A 12876-nucleotide genomic window follows, 5' to 3' on the forward strand; every position below is an offset into this window, starting at 1 on the left:
TTAAATTGTAAATTATTTTATTAAAAAAAGAAATACTCAAAAAGGTTCAATGAATATTCTTGAGCACTTACCATGTTTTATTTTGGGTTCTCCTAAAAAACAGGTCCTGAGACAAGGATTTGAGAGTAATTTGGGAACTAATTTGAGTGTAAATTGGGAAGGTTTCAAGATTATTTAGGAGGTGAAGGGAACACAGGTTGGGGATTTTCTAAGTGAGACAGGGGAAGAAAAAGGAACCAGTGACATGTGTCTCACTGAGCCAGCTACCATTATGGATGACTGGAGCTTGATTCTGCTGGGGAAATTCTGTAAGCTAGTGTAGGATACATCAGGGTCAAAGGAACTTGACCTACCTGAATATCAAAGGAACTGGGACATTTATACACTAACTGGCAGAGGGGGCTCCGGAAGAGAGTGAAAACACTGAGGGAAAGAAAGGCAGAGGCTGGCTGTTGAAAGTTGGGCCAGGGTGCACTGAACTACTAAGAGGAGTTGGGGGATGCAGGTGGGACAGGAGCAGCACCTGATTTTCGGTGTATAGAAGTATAGCACCAATAATTGAGGAAAGCTAAAATCAAAATGGATGAGTTTTTCTGAGCACACAAGTTGGATTGAGCACAAGTATAAAATCAGAGTTGTTTTTTCTCTTTTTTTTCCCAAAGCTCCCTTGTCTTGTTTTTCTATTTTCTTTGTTCTTGCCCTACAGGTTTTCCCAACCAGAGCCCCCACTGCCAATGGGTGAATAAATATCCTAGTCACTTCTACTAGACTACGCTGTGCAGTTCTTCAATACTCAGTCTTGTCTCGACTGTGCCTAGACCCCTTCCTTAGAATAGTTTGCACAATCTTTCCACATTCAGAGAGCCTGGGATGTAGTATTAAGGTTGGCTTCCATTTTAGGCTTGGTCCTCCTGTTTTTCTTTGTAATTTGTCCCTGCTGTTTTTAAAGAGATTTGCATTGATTTTGTGACCTGCTAGTGGATGCTTAGAGGAACTTAATTGAAAAGGGACTGTGAACAATTTGGTAATGTGGGAAATGTAATGTAGGGGGTAAAATGAAAAATATTTAGCACACAACATGGTGAGGACACTTAACAATCGCCATGGATTCTTGACTGAAGTTTGGTTCTCTACTCTGCCAGAGTTAACTTTCTGGTAGTTGGCTGATTCTGGGGCTTCAAGGGAGAGAGGCTGGGATGACTGGGATAACTTGAGGATTACCTAAGGGGCTCATAGCCATGGCTAACTACCAATTGGCACTGAGATATTATAATATTTTAACAAACTGTAAGTGCTGGCTGAAACTCAGCCCTGCGTATAACCTAAATAAAAACTTCATCAATATTTACTTCTTTGAATTGGGTTTTTTGCCTGCACCTGTTTGCATATGGGAAAAGGGAGTCTACAGAACCTCCCAAATGTCTGTAATTCACACTGGTTGTGGTCTAGTGACAGTAGGAGGTATGACCTCTAAAGTGACAATATGGACTGGATTAGTCTAGATGGGTATCTTAAAACCCTTGCTCTGATGCCATTTCCAAACAACAATCAGTTGTGTAAGTTTATTTATCTACTTTTGTATATAAGGTTATCAAGGAAAAGCTACAGGCTAATTTTTCTCTTTTTAAAAAAATATTATTTATTTTTGGCTGCATTGGTTCTTCGTTGCTGCTCACGGGCTTTCTCTAGCTGCCTCAAGTGGGGGCTACTCTTTGTTGCAGTGCACGGGCTTCTCGTTGCGGAGCATGGGCTCTAAGCACAAGGGCTTCAGTAGTTGTGGTGCATGGGCTTAGTTGCTCCGAAGCACGTGTGATCTTCCCAGACCAGGGATTGAACCCATATCCCCTGCATTGGTAGGCTGATTCTTAACCACTGTGCCACCAGGGAAGTCTACTTCTTCTTGAAAGTGTGATCCCCTGATGCCTGCTATACATAGCAAATTCCTGAAGGAAAACACCAGAATATGGATGAGCTGAATACCAAAATCTGGGTTGATTTTTCTTTTCTTTCTTTTTTCTTTGTTTTTGGCACCCAATCTCTTTTATGGAGTGGGGGGAGGCCCTGAGGGGGAGCTCTCACTGCACAGCTTGTTCATTAGCGCTGCTTCCTGGGTCCTGCGGCTTCATCACATCCGGCAACTCCGGTGGGCTGGAGAAGGGTTTGATGGGCAGGGTCTCAAATGCTTCACCTGCCTGTAAGGCTAGGCCCCACCCGCGGCTGGGTCTGGCTGGTGAAGCCACACTCACCCAATATCTTGCCATCGTCCAGAAACCGGTGGTCCTTGTACAGCCGCTGCTCGTCTGGCAGCTGCTTGAGGATGCCCTCGACGATGCGCTCCAACAGGAACATGGTGCTGGACGATTTGCCTTCCATGAAGATGATGGTCTTGCGGCGCCGTAGTTTGAGGAACACGTCCACACCGGCTACTGCCTCTCCCCTTCGACTAGCCGGAAGCTCCAACCCCCTTCCTGGCAGCCCACACGCCGGCCCCCAGGGTGCCCGAACCTGGCGGCCCCGCCCCGCCCCGCCTCGTCTGGCTTGATTTTTCTAATCAAGGGGAAGTGAGTAATTTGGAATGCTAAGGATTTAAATGAGTCATGAGCTTTCTCTTAGAAATAAAGAATTTGGTATTTCTCTGTTTTCAACATGTGTAATAGATTCTGAAGGAGATTCTGAGAATCTATGGTGCTGTTAAGCTGAATCTACTGTACAAATGAATAGTGTATAATTATTGCAAAATGTATAATTTTTAATTGTATATTCGTGGATTTAAATCACTTCTGATGTGACTTTTTCCTGAAGCGATTTTTCTGATTTCATGTTCATGCTTTTTTATTAATGTTGTTGCAAAGAAAAAATATCCTCCAAAACTTGGAAGAAAAAAAAAAAAAAGATTGTGTCACCTTTGTTTTTATTTTTAGACAATGTCCTGTTCCTAGGTCAAAGTTGGCAAGTTTTGTTTGTTTTCTGTAAAGGGCCAGATAGTAAATATTTTAGACTGTGCTCACCACGTGGTCTCTATTCAACTCTGTAGCAAAAGCAGCCATGTATAATACGTAACAAATGGCTGTGGCAGTGTTCCAACAAAACTTTATTTACAAAAAACAAGTGGTCAGCTAAGCCCAACTATAGTCTGCTGACCCCTGCCCTAGAGTCACAAGATATACAAGTTTGTTTGACTTGCCATTTACTGTTGATTAAGGCCCAGACAACTCACAACTTTGTAAAGTTGGATGTTCCTTTATTGGAAACTGGTAAGATATAAATGATTTTTCCCAATATTAGGCAAGTAATTTTTGTGCAATGAAAATTATTTTTGCCTGATAATAACACGAATGATTTTTCATACATAGAAAAGTTAGTCCCAAAGACTGGTCTTATTTCTGGTAGGACAATGACCAATTTTGCATCTAACTTTGTGATTTATCACAGCATTCTTCCTTTGCTTCATTGATTATATAATCATTAGTTCTCTGTATTTTTTTTTATAAAGCCAGAAATGGTATGATCCCTTTTTATTTATTTATTTATTAATTATAAATTTATTTATTTTTGTCTGTGTTGGGTCTTCATTGCTGTGTGTGGGCTTTCTCTAGTTGCGGCAAGCTGGGGCTACTCTGTTGTGGTGTGTGGGTTTCTCATTGTGGTTGCTTCTCTTGTTGCAGAGCATGGGCTCTAGATGCGTAGGTTTCAGTAGTTGTGGCACGCAGGCTCAGTAATTGTGGCACGCAGGCTCAGTAGTTGTGGCATGCAGGCTTAGTTGCTCCACGGCATGTGGGATCTTCCCAGACCAGGGATGGAACACCTGTCCCCTGCATTGGCAGGCAGATTCTTAACCACTGTGCCACCAGGGAAGTCCTCCCTGTATTCTTTTCTGAACCATCTTTGTCATCCTGCTGTCTCCCTCATTAATGAGTTTAATAAGACTTAAATTCCTGCTCATTATGGTTTTATATAAGAATTGCAATCTATGAAACACTTTGAAAATTATACTTTGGGTATCATTCTGTTAAGATATTTACCTAGATTAGACCCCACGTTCTTGTCCTTCAATTTTATGACCTGGGAGAGGAAGAAAACAATGTTCTCAACTTCCAAACCAACAGGCAATTCTAAAATAATGGAACTAAGAGCTAAAGATAAGTAAAAACTATCTGAATGTGATACAGAAGCCACAGGTGCCTTGGATGGAGCAACCATTTAATCTAAATGCTGGGATGTGTCTTCAAGTTTGGTGATAGTAGAAAGCGTAGGAGACTAGAATGTGTGATCCCAAAATATACCTCTTTAGCATAAATGTCAATATTTAAAATTGACTATTTTGAGAAACAGCAGACACAGGAGAAGTTCTGAAAACAGGGTATAAGTTGTCTTTTTGTAAGGGAAATTTCCATTTGTAGAGGAAATTTCCATTTGTGAAGGTGTCTTCCTCTCTGTACCAGGAAAAGAAGGATGACTCTAAATCACAAGAAACTCATCAATAGAGAAGGAACAGTCTTAAATCCGCATAGCAAACCTTATGTTTCTTTACATACTTTTCCTGGTCACCTTCCCATAACTTACCTCCCCACACCCCCACCCCACACCCTTCTTCTTCTGTTTTAAATGAAGATGGCATTTAAGCCCAAGTTCTAGCCACCTCTTTGAGTTACTCATCTGTGAGTTTCTCCCATGTATATGTGAGATATACATGTTGATAAATTTCTGTTTGTTTTTCTCTTGATAATCTGTCTTTCATTACAGGATTCCCAATGGAGAGCCTGAAAGGAGAAGATATTTCTTCTCTCCTACAAAAGCATAGGCATGTGTTTTAAGTTCTATTATAATTTGATAATGTGCACAGGATAAACCTCTCACATCAGTTTCTATTTTCTGGCAACATTTATCTCAAGATTGCAGGTATTTTACCCACTGGAAGTAATCAGCACACTTCTCTAATGCTGCCTTTACTTCCATACATTGAAAGTGAAACAGAATTAAAGTAGCTTTCAAGTGTATGCTAAAAACATTCATTTAATAATTTTTCCCAAAAAGCAACCCTCAGGGGAATTTGAAAATTCCACCTACAGTTCCCCCTTTGGCTCACAGCAATGACTGTACCTGCATTCAGGAGAGGCTGAACCTTTGAAGGACAGCTGAGTTCATGCCAATCAGCAGGCAGTGGCAAAATGAAATGAATTTTTTTTCGCATTAGACTAGATGGTGTAGTGCCAAGCTGAAAAATAGTCTGTTTCATTTTGGATTCATGGGGTTTTTTTCCTAGTCTTTGATTTGACTTGAAAGTCAAACTGAATGTCTGAGATAAAAATGTCATGCAGATCATAACTCAGTGCTCCTGGGTTCATTGGAGATGGACACAGTTGAAACTCTTGACTGAGGTCTAGAGAGGTCAGTTCAGCTATGCTGTTCCCCAGCCATCCCCTGCTATTCCTCACTCCAAAAGAGTAGTTCACTTTATTATGTCCAGTTGAACCTCAGGTAAGAGGTTCAGCTGGGCTCCTAGAAGCTTAAAGACAGTCAATTCATGAAAGTATTAAAGGATAACTTTTTAGAAAAAATAAACCCACATACATATTTAAAATGGACACATGTCAAAGATTTTATTTATTTAATTAATTAATGAGGGAACCAGTAAGATGTTACCACTAGTTCAAAGGAGACTCCAAAAAGAATACACATATGTAGGCTATCAGGAATGATGCAATGAATTTAGATTTGCTTAACTTGTGCCAAAATAGCTTCTTCCACAGAGAGGAGGAAAATTAATTGAACCTCCTCCAAATTCATTTGCATATATGTGGACAAGAATCATTTGTATCTCTTTCAGTTCTCTAATAAAACTTACAGATTTGTAGAAAACATTACTACAATGAAGGGTGTAAAGACCCCATAGAATCAGATAACTTGGAGGGGTATGCTAGACAATGCATAGTTTTCCATTGAAAACATCAGGAATTTTTTAGCTGTATTTCAGTCCTTCATAATTTTTCCCTACAAAAGAAAACCTGACTAACATTATGTTTGTATCTCTAAGGTTATATAAAACAAAAAAGGCGATAGTGTCCTTCTCCTGCATCTGTTTGCCAAAAACAATCAAAATAGGGCAACAAATGAACTTGAGTAGCAGATACTTGAAAGCTGGAGAAAACAAATGGAAGGAAAGTAAACTTTAAAATACCCTTTGCTTAATCATTGTCTTTATAGCACATTACTTTGTGTTTCACGTTGTGGAAAATTTTAAGAGAAACACTACATGGATGAGCTGTCCTTTAAGCTACACTGTTTTGATTTCACAACTTTTCAGCATTTTGGAATGTTAGGAAAAGCACCATGAATCTTTTAACCCTGAATCAAAAGCTTTGGAAAATAATATGAAAGTCTTATGACAATTTTTCATGGAAGAATTAGGAGACACCACACTGCATTCAATCCAGCAAGCCTTCCTAACAACTCTTCTTACATATCTCTCCCCCCACCCCAAAATTCCACTCCTAATGGCTGTTCCTCAGTCTCTTCTCTCTCACCTATGTTCCAAAGGCCTTTAGTTGTGCTAGCTTATCTCCCTATCATTTCTTTTTTTGCTTTTATAAAAGGTAATTTCATCTTCTCATCTTCTTCAAGTTTTCTCTCCTTCTACTATGCCTCTCAGCACAATGTCCTGGTAAACAAACCAAGCAAATACTATATCCTTTGAAGTGAATGAAGAGGGATACCACAAAAACTTGTAATTTGATATGTTCCTTCATGCCACACTTTATTTTCAACTTAAAGATTAAATATCTTTGCTATATACCTTGAAATATAATAGCTGCTACATCATAATTTTAAGTAGGTATACCACACAAGATAATGATTTTTATAAAAATGATAACATTTATAAAAAAAAGGATTCCTAAGCTTTTTCTGAATGTTAACTGGGTTCCTCCTGACACTCTCAAAATTCGGGCAGGCAAAAGGACTGTATTAGTTTTCTAGTGCTGCCATAACAGAGTACCCAAGAATGGATGGCATAAACAACAAAGATTTATTCTCTCACAATTCTGGAGGCTGGAAGTCCAAGATCAAGGTGTTGCCAGGGTTGGTTTCTTTTGAGGCCTCTCTCCTTGGCTTGCTACCTTCTCCCTGTGTCTTTACATGGTCTTCCCTCCATGTGTATCTGTATTCCAATCTCCTCTTCATTCAAGGACACCAGTCACATTGGATTAGGGCCTACAGTAATGACCTCATTTTAACTTAATTCCCTCTTTAAAGACCCCATTTTAAAACACAGTCACATTTTGAGGTACAGAAGGTTAAGATTTCAACATATGAATTTTGGAGGGCCATAATTCATCCCTCAACAAGGACTGTTCTTTCAATTTCAGTAGAAGAAGGATGTCAGGTGTTCAGGGACTAAGTGACCACTGAACAGTCTAAGGAACACAGCCAGCACATCCAATTGATAATCTGTACTATGGATTTCTTTAAGTCATTCTTAGAAGAAAGAGATGTTAGAATTACAGACCTTCTTAGAGTTTCAGAGTTGGCATTATAGAACAAGAAAGCAATGCTTTTTTTGTCTTTAATTTAAAGATATAAATGATGGACATATGCCAACCTTATAAATATCCTTCAAGGTATCTAGGTTAGCTATTTCCATAGCTGGTCTAAATATTCATGCAAAAGTATTATAGGTATTTTTTTGTGTGTTTTTTAACAACTGTATTGAGATATAATTTACACAGTGTAAAGTTCAGAAGTCTAAAGTGTACAATTATCATGAATATTTATGTGTGTAATTATGTGGGAAATTATTCTGCACTCTATGTAGATTAATGTTAATCTCTCTATGATAACTCTACAAGGTTGACATCACTGGCATTTATAGATGAGGACATGAAGCTTAGAAATGAAAATAACTTTCTCAGATTCTCCCAGGTAATAAGTAGGAGAGTTGGTCATTCAAACCCAGGTCTGTGGGGTCTAAAACCTAGGCCCTATACACCACACCACTCAGCTAGTCCTTCCCCATTTTACCATATGTAACACATTCTCATTGTATGGAAATCAAAGAGCACAGCTAAATAAAAAGAAAATAAAAATCATTTGTAATCCTTACCCAGAGTTTACCATCATAACCATTTTGATATGTACCCTTACAGTTGTTTTCCCATTCATATGTGTCAAGTACATATAACTTCATACACATAAACTCATTTGTATCTTTATTTTCTTCAGGTAAAATTAAGTGTATCTCTGACCTTCATCCTACAAGGTTGTCAGGAGATCCTGGTAAGTATTGAGACTCCTGATCTTTCTTGAGGTCAAAGAGAAAATTGGGAGATTTGTGTACTACTGGGAGAGTAGAGGGAGGCCTCTGATCTTCAGTCTAGCATGGCAGCCTTCATTATTGTCTATGGTTCAGCAGTTCAGGAGAACAGGAACTGTACTGATTCAGGGCCCAGAGGAGCACAGATAGCCTTGCTCCAATGGGAGGCTCAGTGCTAGTTTTAGCTTCCTTCTGAGATCTTGCTACCTAAGGGTACTGAGAAGCGTGGGGTCTGGGTCCTCCAGCTCACTGTGCACCCCGCTCTACTTTAAGGATTTTCCTTTATCTGCCTCTGCCTGTCACTCTGTCTCCTGCAATTCCTTCTCCCATTGTATAGTCCCTTTTTTTTTAACATCTTTATTGGAGTATAATTGCTTTGCAATGGTGTGTTAGTTTCTGCTGTATAACAAAGTGAAACAACTTTACGTATACATATATCCCCATATCCCCTCCCTCTTGCATCTCCCTCCCACCCTCCCTATCCCACCCCTCTAGGTGGTCACAAAACACCAAGCTGATCTCCCTGTGCTATGTGGCTGCTTCCCACTCACTATGTATTCTACATTTGGTAGTGTATATATGTCCACGCCTCTCTCACTTCATCCCAGCTTACCCTTCCCCCTCCCCGTGTCCTCAAGTCCATTCTCTATGTCTGTGTCTTTATTCCTGTCCTGCCCCTAGGTTCTTCAGAAACTTTTTTTTTTTTTTTTTTAGATTCCATATATATGTGTTAGCATACGGTATTTGTTTTTCTCTTTCTGACTTACTTCACTCTGTATGACAGACTCAAGGTCCATCCACCTCAGTACAAATAACTCAATTTCATTTCTTTTTATGGCTGAGTAATATTCCATTGTATATATATGCCACATCTTCTTTATCCATTCATCTGTCGATGGACACTTAGGTTGTTTCCATGTCCTGGCTTTTGTAAATAATGAACATTGTGGTACATGAATCTTTTTGAGTTATGGTTTTCTCAGGGTATATGCCCAGTAGTGGGATTGCTGGGTCATATGGTAGTTCTATTTTTAGTTTTTTAAGGAACCTCCATACTGTTCTCCATAGTGGCTGTATCAATTTACATTCCCACCAACAGTGCAAGAGGGTTCCCTTTTCTCCACACCCTCTCCACCTAAATAGACATTTCTCCAAAGAAGATACATAGATTGCCAACAAACACATGAAAGGATGCTCAACATCACTAATCATTAGAGAAATGCAAATCAAAACTACAATGAGGTATCACCTCACACCAGTCAGAATGGCCATCATCAAAAAATCTGTATAATCCCTTTTACTCAAGTTTAAAAAAACAAGAGCTAGGAAGGGAAATGTTTACAGTTCACAACTCCCTTTTGAAAAAAGAGAGAGTTAAAGGACTTGGCTATTGCAAAAAAATTTTTAATGTATTGATTATGATTTACAAAATCATATTCTACCTGCTGTTTTTATCTAATTTGACAATCTTTATTGTTTTTAATTTGATTTTTTCTTATTATTGAGCTTAAAGAATTTTTTGTGTATTTTGGATATAAGTTCCTTATCAGATATGTATTTTGCAATTATTTTCTTCCATTCTGTCTTTCATTTTCTTAAATGTCTTTTATAGAACAGAAATTTTAAATTTTAATAAGATGCAACATATCAGTTTTTCCTTTCATATATTGTGCTTTTGGTATTGCGTCTAAAAACTCAGTTTCTCAACCTATAGGGATTTTCCCCATTTTCTTCTAGACGTTTTATAGTTTTTCACCTTACCTTTAGGTCTATGATTCACTTTGAGTTAATTCTTGTAAAGTGTTAAGTCTATATCTAGTTTCCAATATCACTTATTGAAAACACTGTTCTTTCTCCATTGAATTGCCTTTGAGCCATTGTCAAAGATCAGTTTGACTTTGTGTGCTAGATATTTGGCTATATTTTGTTGGTCTATTTCTGGGCTCTTAATTCTATTTCATTGATCTATGTGTCTATTTTTTTTACTGATACCATGCTGTTTTGATTATGGTAGCTATATAGTAAGTCTTGAAATTGGGCAGTTTAAGTCCTCCAACTCTGTTCTTCTTTTTCAATATTGTGTTAGTTATTCTAGGTCTTTTCCTTTTTGATATACATGTTAGAATCAGTTTGTTGATATCTACAAAATAGTTGCTGGGATTTTGATTGGGATTACAGTACATCTATAGATGAAGTTGGAAAGAATTAACATTTCTGGCCAGGATTGTCCACCAATGACCCATGGGAGATGGTTGATGAATGCCCAAGCTTTCCCATTGCTCAGGTGTGACATCTCTGTGCATGTTTCACAGAGCATCCCAGAGGTCCCCAGGAGGATCAAGCACCAGTTACCCACAGTGGCAACTTCTCATTAAGATAGCCTTTATTGAATATCTTCTCTTCCCTGTTCACTTTCCCATTCCCCTACCAGTTTTTCTTGTAATCACCTCCCAAATAAACTACTTTTCCTCAAAACCTCTTCTTAGGGTTTGTTTCTGGGGGATACAAACTACAACAAACCTGTGATAACACCCATATACTAAAAGGCAGGCTCAAATAAGACAACTCCATTTCCTACATGCACCCAGTTTCCAAAGCAGTATCGGACCTAATCAATTTAGATAGAAATTGCACAGTCAGATAACTTAATGCCTACCCTGAGCATTCAAATTTATTCTGTAAGAGATAGAAAACAAGTGCCCCTCTCAAGTCTGCTCTCTCTCCAGAAGGAATAAAGGATAAAAACACATTTAATTTCAACAAGCATGCATGTGTGAGAAAATCTACCTCAAAATAGCTAAAATGGTAAAATATATGTAGCTATTTTAAAGCCAGAAGATTTGGATTCTCCTCAGGCAGCTTTTAGCTTCTAGGGTTTTATGGCTCACTAGCTTTAGGTTAGAAAATTAGAATTGCAAAGTATGTTGTGGTTTTAGTCTCTGCCATTCTTTCATAGTTTTGTAATAGAAGGGTTTGGGGGAGGCGGGATATGGGGGGGGAGATAAAGTTAGGGAGGAAGGAATGAAATGTACCAGGAGAACTTGTCCAACTATCTGTCTTAATTTTTAACAGCCTTCAAAGCAAGTCATGCACGCTGAGCATTGCAGAAACACTAGACATTTGTTGGGGGAAGAAAAGTCTTCTGGGAATGCACTCCTTGCGGGGAGAAAATGGCTTCATAAAGGAATGATGCAAACACTATACATTGCCCTGCCAGCAACTTCTCTCTTTATTTGCAATTGCAGAATGAAATATCCCCTATACCGAAGCCTCAGTCAGCTGCAAAAACAATGTGTTGTAATATGATATTTATTTTTGCTGAAATGGAGCCACAGCGTTGCCATTCCAGATTCTGCAGCCTTGCAAAAGCACCCAGAGAGGCTTCGCTGACCTTGGGGGAGTGCAGAAGGCTAATGAAACATCCTTACTTTTGCAATTTAATTTTTCTTCAAGAACCCAAGCCAGAGCTAGACGAGTTTCCATCTAGCTTTTGGAGGGAAAAACAAAAATGAATTAATTAAGATTATCAGACAGCCTTTACAAAATGTAATATCAGCCCTTTATTATGATATAATATCAGCCAACACTTGCTTCACTTTCCTTGCGAAGAATCGGATTGGAGCTGCTGATCATGGAAGAAGTACTCTGTTGTCTTAACCCACACATTCAAGCAATTTAAATCTAGTCTCCCAGAGACCTGACATCATAAAGGGAAATTACGTTCAGGTCTTCTAATCTATGAAAACATTACCTCAACACTGTTCAACTCAGTCACTATCATGATTTTGCTCTTTCCCTGAATCACCAAACTTCACAGAAGAGAAATTATTGCTCCACTATTTCACCACCTAATATTTCCTTAATTCTAAGATCGGCTGCCATAGAACACTTGAACGATGCTGTTCTTTGGAAGGCCATCAAGGACTTCACCTTCTCCAATCCAATAAGCATCCTGATGGACTGCACCATTGGATACTGCTTACCTACCTCTCCTTTCATAGTGAAGGCTTGTGTCTTCTTGCCTTTGTTGACATGGTGCTTCTCTCTTCTTGCGCATCCTCCCAGCCCTCCCTTGTGGTCAGTCTCCAAAGGCTCTTGCTTCCAAACTCCTACTCTTTATATTCGATAAGCATCCATTCTCATATTTTTAGTCATCACCTCCCTGATGGCTGGAGCTTAAGCAGCAATCTTGAATGATGAAATGCCCTTGAGGATGGAATTCCCTAGTAGAGGATGCTGAAGAGCACATTAGAAGAAGCTTGGCCCCCTGATGACTTTGTTGGATGCACCATATTTGTTTGGCCTTGCATACCTCCTGATTTCTTCTACATGCTAGAATAAACTCTATGTGTTTAAGTCATTGTTAATTCGGATTTTCTGTTATATGCCACAGAATCTAATTCAGGTAGTAAAAATGGGTATAATAATGCCTTCTCGTAAAGTCAGTGTAAGGTTGACACGATATAATATAGGTCATATGCCTGGTTCTTGTGCTTAGTGAGGCAGAGCCCTACGCAGTCAAAACATTGTAGATATTATTATTATAAGCTCTATGCCTACACTCGCAA

General features: G+C 38.9%; 1 long non-coding RNA gene and 1 pseudogene across 2 annotated transcripts in view; both read right to left on the reverse strand.

Annotated features, from left to right (window-relative positions):
• Positions 1 to 12470, reverse strand: part of LOC137206414 (uncharacterized) — a 31608-nt gene extending 19138 nt beyond the window's left edge. The window contains exons 1-2 of one of the 2 annotated variants that reach the window (XR_010934645.1): positions 12296 to 12470; positions 4023 to 4062 (exon numbers count right to left, since the gene is read on the reverse strand). This is a non-coding gene — a long non-coding RNA (uncharacterized lncRNA). The remainder of the gene's footprint in view (positions 1 to 4022; positions 4063 to 12295) is intronic. The other variant, XR_010934644.1, reaches the window with a different exon arrangement.
• On the reverse strand, positions 2076 to 3047 carry LOC137206493 (elongin-B pseudogene; annotated as a pseudogene).
• Positions 12471 to 12876: the final 406 nt, after the last annotated feature.

The sequence above is a fragment of the Pseudorca crassidens genome, chromosome 15 (assembly GCF_039906515.1).
Source record: "Pseudorca crassidens isolate mPseCra1 chromosome 15, mPseCra1.hap1, whole genome shotgun sequence".
Lineage (NCBI taxonomy): Eukaryota > Metazoa > Chordata > Mammalia > Artiodactyla > Delphinidae > Pseudorca > Pseudorca crassidens.